The sequence below is a fragment of the Protopterus annectens genome, chromosome 6.part0 (genome assembly GCF_019279795.1).
Source record: "Protopterus annectens isolate FY-2018-M chromosome 6.part0, PAN1.0, whole genome shotgun sequence".
Lineage (NCBI taxonomy): Eukaryota > Metazoa > Chordata > Ceratodontiformes > Protopteridae > Protopterus > Protopterus annectens.
The window spans coordinates 175,934,048-175,946,384 of record NC_056737.1 but is presented as its reverse complement, the minus strand read 5'-3'; the positions used below and the strand labels follow the sequence as shown (position 1 = coordinate 175,946,384).

The 12,337-nt window shown below is 38.2% G+C and overlaps 1 protein-coding gene across 1 annotated transcript in view; it reads right to left on the bottom strand.

Annotated features, from left to right (window-relative positions):
- The window catches only part of TMEM63C (transmembrane protein 63C), a 2,716,247-nt gene extending 2,704,977 nt beyond the window's left edge, over nucleotides 1-11,270 (bottom strand). The window contains exon 1 of the mRNA XM_044073895.1: nucleotides 11,066-11,270. The gene's annotated coding sequence lies outside the window, so the exon portion shown is untranslated. The remainder of the gene's footprint in view (nucleotides 1-11,065) is intronic.
- Between the last annotated feature and the right edge of the window lie 1,067 nt (nucleotides 11,271-12,337).

Genomic DNA, 12,337 nt, shown 5'->3' with positions numbered 1-12,337 from the left:
TTCAGAGTACAAAGGCATTGGTGAATTACAGGCATTAATTCTGGCATATGTGCATGTGTGTATGTTTATGCTTATTTGCAAAGCCCTTCTCAGGTATGTGTTAATATGGCAGATGGATTTTGAAAACCCCTACCACTTGATTTGATCATAATATTGTGGAGAACTGGAGAATATTTGAGCAAGAGTATGATATTTTTATACAAGCAGCTTATACAGATAAAGATGCACATACAAGGGCACTCATTTTGCTAAACCTAGCTGGGTCAGAGGCCATAGAAAGAGAGCATTCATTTGTGTATGCACTAACAGCATATGAAGGAGAAGGTGCAGACCACCATATTGTTGTACAAGCCAAATCAAGGGAAGACCCAAGTGTTTGAAGCACAAGTTCAGAGAAATATGTAACCTCCAGATGAATATTACATTAGACAGGCATTTGTTTTACGCAAGAGATCAGAAACCAGGGGAAACATTTGCAGCTTAAATAATTGACTTGAGAAACAGAGCTAAGATGTGTCAGTTTGGTGATTTAAAAGATGAGCTGATAAAGGACAGGCTTGTATGTGGTATTAACAGTGCTGCTGTGAGAAAGATTTTACTTCATGACAGTGATTTAAACGTTGAGCAGGGCCATAAAGATTTGTCATATCCATGAGGTGACAGAAAAAACACACAAGTATGCTTGCAAGTGACAAGAGCATGGTTTCAGTTGGTTCCAGAGCACATGTAGATAGTATGCAACACGTGGCAAACAACATCAGGCCTAAGCAGCTACAGGGTTTCCAAAGAAGGAAACCAGCTTTCCAGAAAGTTCTAGAAAAAGAGCTTACACCACCTCAGTGCAGTATAAGTATAAATTAGCAAAACCCAAATCTAGCTTTACTGTTAACTGTTGCAACTGTGGTGTGAATCATGAGTCTAAAAGATAGAAGTGCTTAGCATATGGTCAGCAATGTCACAAGTGTAAAAAATGGAATCATTTCAAAAAGTTTTGCAAATCAAGTAAGCCTAACACAGTTGTAAAGAGAAGTCACACAAAAAAGCAAGTTGATCAAGTAGAGCTGAAGTAGTCGGCTTTCTATGTGAATGGTGCATCAGTGCTTGGTGAAAGAGTTGATGCAGTGAACTTATTAACAAGAAGTGAAGTATTTTGTACTGTCCGGACTAATGGAAAATCCACAGAGCTCAAAGTAGACACTGGTTCAAAGTGTAATGTTATATCAGCAGACACATTTTGCTAGAGTGAGAACTAACAAACAACTCAATGTAACCAGTAGTGCGAGACTTGTTGCTTGTGGAGATGAAGAAATTCAAACCGAAGGTTAAGTGATGCCTTCATGTTATTTGGCCGAAAACTGTTAAAACTTGTTATTCTATGTAGTCCGAAGACCACTGCAATCTTTATTGGGTCTCAAAGATAGTTTAAGAATGAATCTGCTTTTTTTTGCCAAAGACATCCATCACATAAGTGCATTTCCGAGTTCTAATCTTTCAGAAGTCATTTTCTCAGAGTATGCTGATGTTTTCGATGACACGTTAGGCAAACTTCCTGTTGTGTATTCAATGAAGTTAGACCCGGAGGTCACTCCAGTAGTCAGACCAGCAAGAAGAGACCCAATAGCGATGAAAGATAAAGTCAAGGCTCAGATGGATAAAATGGTGCAGCAAGATGTGATTTGTCCAGTCACAGAACCAACGGAATGGGTGCTGTCCATGGTAGCTGCTCACAAAAAAAGGCTCAGATGAAATCAGAATATGCAATGAACCAAGGGATCTGAACAAAGCATTAAAAAGACCATATCATCCAATGAGCGCAGTCGAAGAGGTTGCAGCTCTAATACCAAATGCCACTGTATTTTCTGTTTTGGATGCAAATAGTTCATTCTAACAAGTGATGGTACATCACAAATCCTCATTTCTAACTATTTTTGGTACTCTGTTTGGCAGATACAGATTCCTTAGGATACCGTTTGCAATAAATTCTGCAAGTGAAGTCTTCCAGCGTGCAATGGAGCTAATTTTTTTGGGTAATCCATGTGCCATAACAGTAGATGATCTACTGGTTGGAGGCAATGGCAAAGAAGAGCATAACGGAATCCTAAAGAAAGTTCTAGACAGAGCACGTGAAGTAAACCTGAAGTTTTATTCTCTGAAGTGCAAATTCAGACTTCCAGAAGTTACGTATGTAGGTCATTTGTTTACAAGTACAGGCTTGAGACCAGACCCGACCAAACAAGCAGCTATTCTTGAAATGTCAGCACCAGATAATATGCAAGCTTTACAGCATTTTCTAGGCATGGTCAACAAATTTATACCATATGGTGAGTTAACAGCATTTTTCAGAGAGCTCACATGCAAAAATGTTGCTTGGTCATAGTTAGAACATCACCAGAAGGCATTTGAAGACCTTAAGCAGAAAATTGCCACCCCATCTATGTTAAGATACTATGATGTGAACAAACCAGTTATTCTTTCCTGTGATGCTTCAAACTTTGGTCTAGGCACAGTTATACTTCAAGAAGGCAGACCAGTAGCCTATGCATCTAGAACACTAACTCAAACTGAGATGCATATGCTCAGATTGAGAAGGAGCTTTTGGCAATAGTATTTGCATGTTCTAAGTTTCATGATTATATTTATGGTCGAGCTATTCAGATTGAGACTGACCACCAACTTCTAGTTATTATTCTAAAGAAGCCTATGCATTCCACTCCAGTGAGACTACAGAGAATTATGCTCAAATTGCAAAAGTACAATTTCAAAATGGTCTACACTAAAGGCAAATTGCTCTAACCTGGCTGATACTTTATCCAGCTCTCCCAGGAATACAACAGAACTGCTTAACGTAGAAACTTTTGACTTTGATGTGATGTCAGTGCGTAATTTTTCCACCACTAGATTTATGAGTTAAGAGATCATACTCAGACTGATCCAATTTTGCAGAAGCTCAATCACTATATTTAATGTCAGATGGCCATCATAAACAATCTATTGTATCACCTAAAGTGCAAACGTATTTCCCTTACAGAGATGAATTGTTGATGGAAGATGCCAATATTTTCCAAAGTCCTAAAATTATTGTTCCTGCTTCCTTACAACAAGAGTACATCCTTATTTTGCAATGTGGTCACTCAGGAACCACATCCACTAAGAGAAGAGCACGAGAATTAGTATTTTGGCCTTCATTACCGAAAGACATTGATAGAGTTCTTTCTACTTGTTCGGTATGCAATAGTACCAGATTGCCTTTGCAAAGAGAACCGCTTCAGCTAAGTCCAGTTCCTAAACTACCTTGGTCTACTGTAGCAACTGATATCTTTGAGTGGAACAATCAACACTACTTGGTTCTGGTAGACTCTTATTCAAATTGGTTTGAGATTGATCTGCTACTTAACCTAACCTCAACTGCTGTCATTACCAAGTTGAAACATCATTTCTCAGTTCATGGTAGTCCACACAAACCTTTTTCTGACAATGGTACTCAATTTACTAGCCAGTTGTTTCAGAAATTTGCAAAAGAATGGGACTTTGTACGTCACTAGTAGTCCTGAATATCCTCAGTCCAATGATCTAACTGAACATGCAGTACAGAGTGCAAAGCAATTACTTGAAAGGTCAAAGTGTGACAGTACTGAAGTGTTCTTGAATTTGCTTAATATCAGAAACATACCTGGTGATGATATTTTGGCTCACCTACTCAAAGACTGCTTTCCAGGCAAACTAGAACTACTCTACCTATTTCTTCAAGTTTGTTGCAGCCTAAGTCGAAGAACACTTAAACCATCAAGGTTCGATTGTTTAAGAAGTGTAATATCCAAAAATCTACTTACGACCGATCAAGGAGACTACTTCATCCATTGAGGGAAGGAGAGATAGTACGAATTCAGACAACAAAAGGATCTGATCGAATAAGATAGATTACATGCATCTGTGCCAAGCTGAGATCTTACTTGGCAAATTCCAAATGTATGGAGTATAGGAGAAATCACAGACATCTTCTTTCTGTACCACAATCATCATCGTCATCATTGCAATCACAACTGTATCTGTGATGGGGGCTCTAAATCGAAGAGTGAGTCAGACAATATTTCCAAACCCAAATATGTTCAGAATTCTGACTCCATTACTGAAAGTGATTCGAACATTCCACAAATGAATCACTTTACAGAAACTGTTCCAGTTGCTAAAGTTTACACTCCATTTTATGTCACACGATATGGACGAGTATCTAAACCAAGTGTGAAATACGTGGCAACCTGGACTTGAATGTATATACCTGTATGTTTGAATATTGCATAATGTATGACTAAGGTTTACCTGTGATTTCTGCATGCCAAATGTCTCATAACAATTGCATGGTCTATTTCTCAAAAAGGGAGAATGTAGATCATAGTATGAAATGTGTGCTATATCTTTAAGAAGCATGTGAGGTTGTACGCACATGTACATATATTACACACGTGCAAACACCAAGTGCCATTTTGAAGGAGCAGCTAGGGAGTGAGCATGAAAGATTTTAGTCATTAGTTGTATATAAGTTATTTAAGTTAGGATCAATAGTCAATAGTAGTAATGTGTTTGTATGAAATAAAGCTGCTTGAACCAAACCCACGGAGACTCGTTTATTCATGTCGATGTTGTGTATAGGAACAATAGGGGTGGTGATTTAAATAATACATTAGAGGTTCGTGAATATGAGTGGATTTTAAGATTGCAAGCAGATGAAAAACCTTGTACAAATGCAGCTGTTAGTCTTAAACCAATATTAAGAAACAGACAAATGTATCTGCACAAATAATAGATTTTAATTAATTATATATTTTATATGTTATTTTATATGCATGCTGTGTATATGTTGCTTTTAGAGCTTTAAGGTTTTATCACTTCATCTGAATAATTAATTGGACCTGTACATGGATTGGGGCAACGTCACATGGGTTTTAGTTTGAATGGTATTAACTGAGTTATGCTTGAACTGTTAGTTACTCAGACACTGCAGAAGGGCTCTTGCCTGAAAGCTTTGTTCTTTTACTGTGTTCGACGAATAAACCACTGAAATCTGCCAACATTTCCAGCTCTGGAGTTTTTGTCCTTTGGATTGTTTTTGTGCTCCATTAGTGGTTCACCTTAGTGTTGGTCATATTTTGAGTGGTGAAAAACTTTCTCAGCTGACATAACAATGTAAATTTGCTCTTGATAAATGTACAAAAACAACTTTTACGGCAATAAAGCTGCAGCTCCAAGAAAATATCAGTCTGAGACAGGAATGTGATATAAAGGAACTTGAGCAGGAAGGAGTGTATAAATATTTGGTAAATGATGAAGGATCGGCAATAATACATGAACAGATGCAAACAAAACTCAATAAAGAATATTTAAGAAGACTAAAATTAATACTGAAAACAGCCCTGACATCTACAAATAAACTCCAGGCTATAAACCAATTTGTTCTTTCTGTTCTAACTTACAGTTTTGGGGTAACCGACTGACCACAAAAGGTACTGGATCAGTTGGAAAGGAAAACAAGAAAAATGCTTTACTCTTATCAAATGGTGCATAAAAATTAGCATACACCAAGATTATATAATCTCCGTTTTGAAGGAGGTATTGAGCTCCTCGAAACTGATTACATGTACAGATCTGCAATCATAAGGCTGCAAACATACCTGCTGACCTCATCAAATCCAAACATAATGAAAGCTTTGAAACATGAAGAGAAAAAACCTAGATAACTTTCTCGCTTAGTTTAGCATAAGCATATTAGTGTCAAGTAGGAATGGAAATCGATCAAGAAGTAGACAAAAATCAGGTAGCAACTGAATGTGCCAAAAATCAAAAGAAAAAATACAAGGAGAAGGATCAGATGACAAGGCAAGAAATGTGGAAAAGGCACAGTTGCGAGTGCAGAAAACTCCTTGAACAACCTCATGTCAATCAGGACCTGATGCAGGAATGGTTAAAGACAGGTGAATTTAAAGCAAAAGATGAAAGGTTAATACTGGCAGCCCAGTTTAGTGGACTATGTACATGTTGGTTTAAAAAGAACATTGAGCATGTGGGAGAAACAGATAAATGCAGGTTCTGTAAAACAGAACTGGAAACAGTCACACATGTAGTTGCTGGGTGTTGCACACTAATGGCAGAGGGTCTGTGTACCGAAAGGCATAATAATGTGCAAGACTGTTGCATTGGGGGTTGTGCAAACATTACATTATTGAAGCAGCTGGAAAAATTGGAAACATGAGCCATAAGCATTGTAGAAAATGATGATGTTTATATCACATGGGGTCACGCATTACCAACAGTTCAAAACACAAATGCAAGAAAACCAGATAAAGTAGTCCACAAAAAGAAGACAAAAGTAGCATTAATCACTGAAAATGCTATACCCAGTGATTACAGTGTCTTACATACACAGAGAGACACAAAGTCATACACTAGCAGAATTTGCAGGCAGAAATGAGGGCAATGTGGAAGAAGGATATAGTAATATGAGCAATGGAGCTCATAAAAAGGAATTTACAGTCTTATTTAGATATCTTACCGATACACGTAACTCCATATGAACTGCAGAAAGAGTCAATTCTGGGCATGTTGCGGGTGCTGCAAGGGGCACGTTTGGCTAACATCAAAGACTGAAACAATACTAATTTTTTCATGAACTTTAATTATACTTTTACATAGGAGTAGGGTCCATTCCCATCATGGTATTAGAAACCAAAAAGACTTGGAGAAATTAAACAAATTAAAAGACCATTTATGAACGTAGTGAGTACTAAGGACAGATCCAAGTACACTCCAACAGACAACGAAGAAGTATCATTACCTAGTTATAAAAAACTGTTTCTCATTATACGCCCCATTGCTGTAAACCAGTCTCCTGTACCAGCCAATGAAATTCCATCAAAGTTGTACCTCCTTCGACAAGTATTAAAAATTCTTATTTTCACCACCCCCCCCTCTATATACATGCATATACATACATACATACATGTCTATGTCTATATACACACACACACACACACATGCATGTACACAAGCACACACACACACACACACACACACACACACACACACACACACACACACACACGCACACACACATATTTTACATACATTTGTAGTAATGCAAACATATTTTTCTGGTTTCCAGTTGGCAAACAATGGAATGGAGGCTTTTAGCAAGTAATGTGCTGGCTTCAGTCTATTACATGGGTAATAATATTTTCACCTGCACTACAGACCTAACTACCTACACCAACAAATAAACAAAACTTGCTGGAGAGATAATTTCCTAGTGCAACATATTCCCAAGCTATGGAATAAATTATCCATTACATCTCAAAGTACTACTTTGTCTACCTTTAAGGCTAGTCTTGATGACTGAAAGGGTAGACACAAATTTACACAAAGATTTGGAAGGTAATTGTTATTAAGTGCTTGAAAAGGGAAGCATGAACTTCTAAGTGTGCATCATAGCTAGGCGGGGCAAAAGAGGCAGGCACCCCAGGTGCAAAGTACTAAGAAACATGATGCAGATGCTGATCGGTCTTCGGTGCACAGCATACCTCATCTGTACAGATTTTTGCAGAATGTCCAGATTTTTGCCTCATATTTTTGGTTAATTTTCCATAAAATTGCACTTTTCTAGCAAATTAGTAGAAAATCATTATAGACTGAAGTTAGAAAATGACATACATTTGAGTTTCAGACTTTATACCCTTTAGAAAATGAATGTCAATGAAAAACCTGTTATTCTATCAACTTTCTAAGTTTGTAAGAGCAATATTTAAAAACTGACCCTCTTTTTGGCCTTTGTCCCACTTTTATTCATGGCTTTGCCCAGATTTCTTGCTCTAAGAGGTTGACAAGTTTGGTGCAGAACATTTTTTTTCTCCTCAACTTACAGTTGTGGTGATTGCCAGATCATAGGATGGCACTGGGCATCACAATAGCTGGCTATACCTTTAAGCATGTCTAGTTAATGATGTATATGGCTAAGCATCACATGGTCCTCATGACTGCTTTCCTAGTATTGTTCTTACAGGATTTCAGTTACCCGAATATATCATACACACAAATCAACACAAGAATAAATAACATAGTACGCAACCTGTCAAAATACCTCTCAATTGTCCCTAATTTTACAAAACATTCCTGATTTTGCCTCATATTTTTGCACCATCTGTCATAAAATTTTTGATTTTGTGGTAAATCACTGATGATTACAGTGAGCCAATAATGTTGGGTATCAGAAATTTCATATTTCTTACTGTTCAGAAAATGCATGTTAATGAAAAAACTACTGCTTTAATAACTCTTTACATGAATTAAAGTAATTTTTAAACACTGTCCCTGACTTTCTGCATTTGTCCCTCCAGTTTTGGCTTTGTCAAGAATTCTTGAGTAAAGAAGTTGAGCGGTATTACCTGTCATGCACTACTGCTTAAATGAGACTGACTGAAATGAGGGCAGCATGCAAGCAGTAATGAATATGGGTGGAATTTATAAAATGTATTTTGTAACAAAAATCACTAAGGCCCTAATCCCAATTTCTGCAATAAACTGTAACTGGCCACAAGTATTCGGAGATTGTTAAATAACAACCTACCAATTATATAGCAAAACTGACATAAAGAATTTAAAGATATCAATTATAAAATAAAACAGTGCACAGCAGTGTTGCACTACTGGCAACAAGTCCCAGTTTTTAGAGGGACCAAACTGTGCTAAGATGGTGGCACGCCATAATATTATAGCAATCACCCTGGTGAAGTGCAGTGGCCCTAGCAACTTAGCAGTTCCTCTTTCTTGTGTCTCTCTTATTTTTGAAAGTCTACTAGTTTCTAATGATATAGGGTATATGGGTCACCATGCCTGCAGCCACTTCTGTCTTGTAGCTCGTGTCTCACTCTTTACTGCATGAACTTGCTAGACAACAGGATTCAATTACCTTACATGGGGAGTGTAGATACTGGTTGTGCACTACAGTAATAATGGCCCTGCAGTACCTTCCAGAATTTCAGGCCAACTGACATTTATACCAAAGACCATAACTGTGGCACCAATGACAATTTCTCATTTATTCACTGCACATGCAGTACGTATACCTTACACAATGAGGTCCACAGTTAATCTAGATCATAGGATCATAAGAAGTTACTAGGCTATTGGTCCTGAGGCCCTTACAAGCCTAGCCAAGAATTTAGCCCATGTTCCAACAAGTCACCACCTTATGCCACTGTCAAGCAGGGACTCAGGTGGAATCCTAGGCGAGTATTTTCTGTTCCCCATCCAGTTATCCAGGTTGCGCTTAAAAGGGTTTAATGAAGTACTCTGCCTTACGTGGAGAGGAAGTCTATTCCACAAAAGGGGGAGTCTCTGGGACACAAATCTGTCCCCCCAAGAAGTCCTATTGATGTCACAGACCAGGTTGAGGTCACGGGTGTGTTTTACTCGAGTAGAGCTTGACTTGTGACTATGCAGCAGTCCCATTAGGGAGGGGTCTGAGATTGCTTTGCATGCCAGACAGAGGTCACCTCTGAGGAGTCTGTAGGAGACTAAGTAGAGGGGCAGGGCCTTTAGTCTATCTTTGTAGAGTAGATATTTGAGGCCCTGGATTCTCCAGGTGAGGAACCTCTGTGGTCCGTCCAGCTGCTGCATGTGCTTTTTGAGGTATATGCCAAAAGGGGAATTGTACTCAATAATGAGTCTTATCAGGGAAGACTACAAGAATGTTATGACCACCTTGTCCCTGGATGAGATACCCTAGCTCACACAGTGCAGCCAAAGTTAAGCATAATAGTTAAGTTTCATGAATATCTCCCAATGTCACTAGGCAGATCACTTCACAAACTATCAGACTGAATCATATTATTTCAAATAAATTAATTCAATTTATAATTTACCAGTAGTTTGCCCCAAAGTATGCTTCAAATTGGGTGGCATTATTTTAAGAAGCTGTGCATCAGATCATTTAGTCTGAATCTCAATAGCCAAGCTGAAAGACTAACCATTAGGTCAGTGGGATTTTGCTTCTCACTCACCAAAACGGCGCATATGGAACTAAAATTATGCCATAAACGCATTTCTAGTAATACAGTTACTGATTAGATTTTGCTCTTGAAATAAACCCAGAAGTCTGTATCTGTTTTACAGCACCGGGCCAACCCCAAGCTAATTACTTAAACGACACGGGCAGCCAAAAGTGTTTCCTGTAAGGTTCTTAAGTAACTATTAAATGTAACTTTCTCCAAAGGAGGGCTATTCTGTATTGTCTCCAGCATTGCGATAATTTTTAGCATTCAAGTCTGCATCCTTATTAAACTACAGGAAAAGATTAAGCAACTGATTACTTTGCTTTCTGTTACTCGTGCCAGTTATCTGCAATCTGATAAGTGTGCAGATTCACACAGACAAGCAACCCTGCCTCAGATCGGAAGTACATTACATTTACTGAAAAAAGCAATGACTATACAAGTATTAAAGTGCATAACACCCAGAGAACCTTACGAACTGCTTTTCCTCGTGTCTGCTTGTACAGCAGAAATACCAAGCCTTCCTATACTGCTATGATGAATATTTAATAACTCTACTTTCATGTAATTTCTAGACCCCCAACCAGCTGCAAACAATGAAACAGCAGGTCTTATAAATAACCCGGAAATCTTTTTTACTCTCAGTTAAATAGCTCTAGCTCATTATAAACTGCATGATATGAATAGTGCATAATGTAAACCACCGGGGTCCACACATACACGCACACACTGAATCATCAAGCCTGAGGTTTATAAATCTCACTAAAACTGATAAAAAAAAAAACAATGAATAAAACGTTTACACTACATGGACACTGTATAAATACACAACAGTTGCTGTCTAAGGGTAAAAGAGTAAATGTTGCTGATGTGGGATGATGTAGCAAACGGGACTATTGCTACCCTGTGCGTTACTAAATGTTATTAGGAATGAAAACATAAACCATTAATTGCATTACCAGATGTTTTATCTCCATACTTAACCAACAGCTATGTGGTGCGACATTATACTGCTAAATAAGTCCTACCAGTAAAACGAAAGAACCTCGGGTCTTCCCCTTTGAAGCAGGAGAAACAGCAGCAGCATCAAGCGTGATGGAAAAAACAGATTACTTCCAAAATATTCGCAAGGGATCCTCTGCAAAGTGTCTTGAGGAGAAGGGCTTCCGCGACAAAATAATGCTTGAATATTCTGCAGCCTGCTCAAAATCAGCTACACATGAGCAGTCTGCCACTGCCTACAACGGCAACTGGGGGATCTTCTGCAAACTATTAGCGCAGGCAGTACGGTAGCTTCTGTACATGATCAATCGAAACGATCTGATCGGGGATCATCTGTAAATTATCACAATGGGAAAGGCGACGGCATGGTCTAATGTCAAATACATCTCAACTGTCCCTGATTGTTAGGGATGTACCTGATTTTGATACGAATTTTAGTTCTGGCTTTCTTAGTATCTCCTAAAACTGGTGACTTTTGGAGACGTGGTGGCGAGTTACACTTAATAAATAATGTAACGACAACAGAGTTATAGACGTATCTTACTTCAGAAAACCTATATTAATTCACATTATCTTATTCTGGTAACATCTCACGTTAACAGCACTGATATTTTTAAAAAAGTCCCTGATTATTTGTGGATTTGTCTCTGATTATGTCGATATTTGTCCCTATTTAGTTGACAGCTATACAAATACGAAACATACACTTCATCAATGTTTAAGACAAAGACGGCTAGTTTGTTTGTTTGTTTGTTTTTTGGGGGGGGGGGGGCAAATGATGAAGTGCACCACAAGCGTTTGCAAAAATTCCTGTTTTGCGGTAACTTTTTTTGCTGGGTATAAAAGTTTGAGCACCAGAAATCGTGAGGATGTTTGACTCTGAAGTCCAGTAGACTGTCATGCTTCTCATCCTCCGAGGATTAAAAATCATAAAGCTGGCCTTTTCACAGAAGGGGGTGTGAAAGAGGAGCATGTTCTTATTTTTTCACAATATTAGCCCGTTATATACTAAACACCATATATTCAGTGGTACCGAATCCTTGTAAATGCGTTGTTTATGTATTTAATGTATGTACTCCTAAAAGGCCTGGCTTTATGAAGAACACCATACATCTAGGACGAGCAAAGCTAAATATGAGGGCCCACATCACAGGGATATGCCTACGTCGTAGTAGCTGAGAGAAATAAAGGTAGTGCTTTAATTACACATTTTGGGGATCAGGGGCTAATGTCATAGTGAGATTCTTTCAGACTACGTATGTACGCATGTAAATCAAAGTTTGTAGTCTGGCATAACT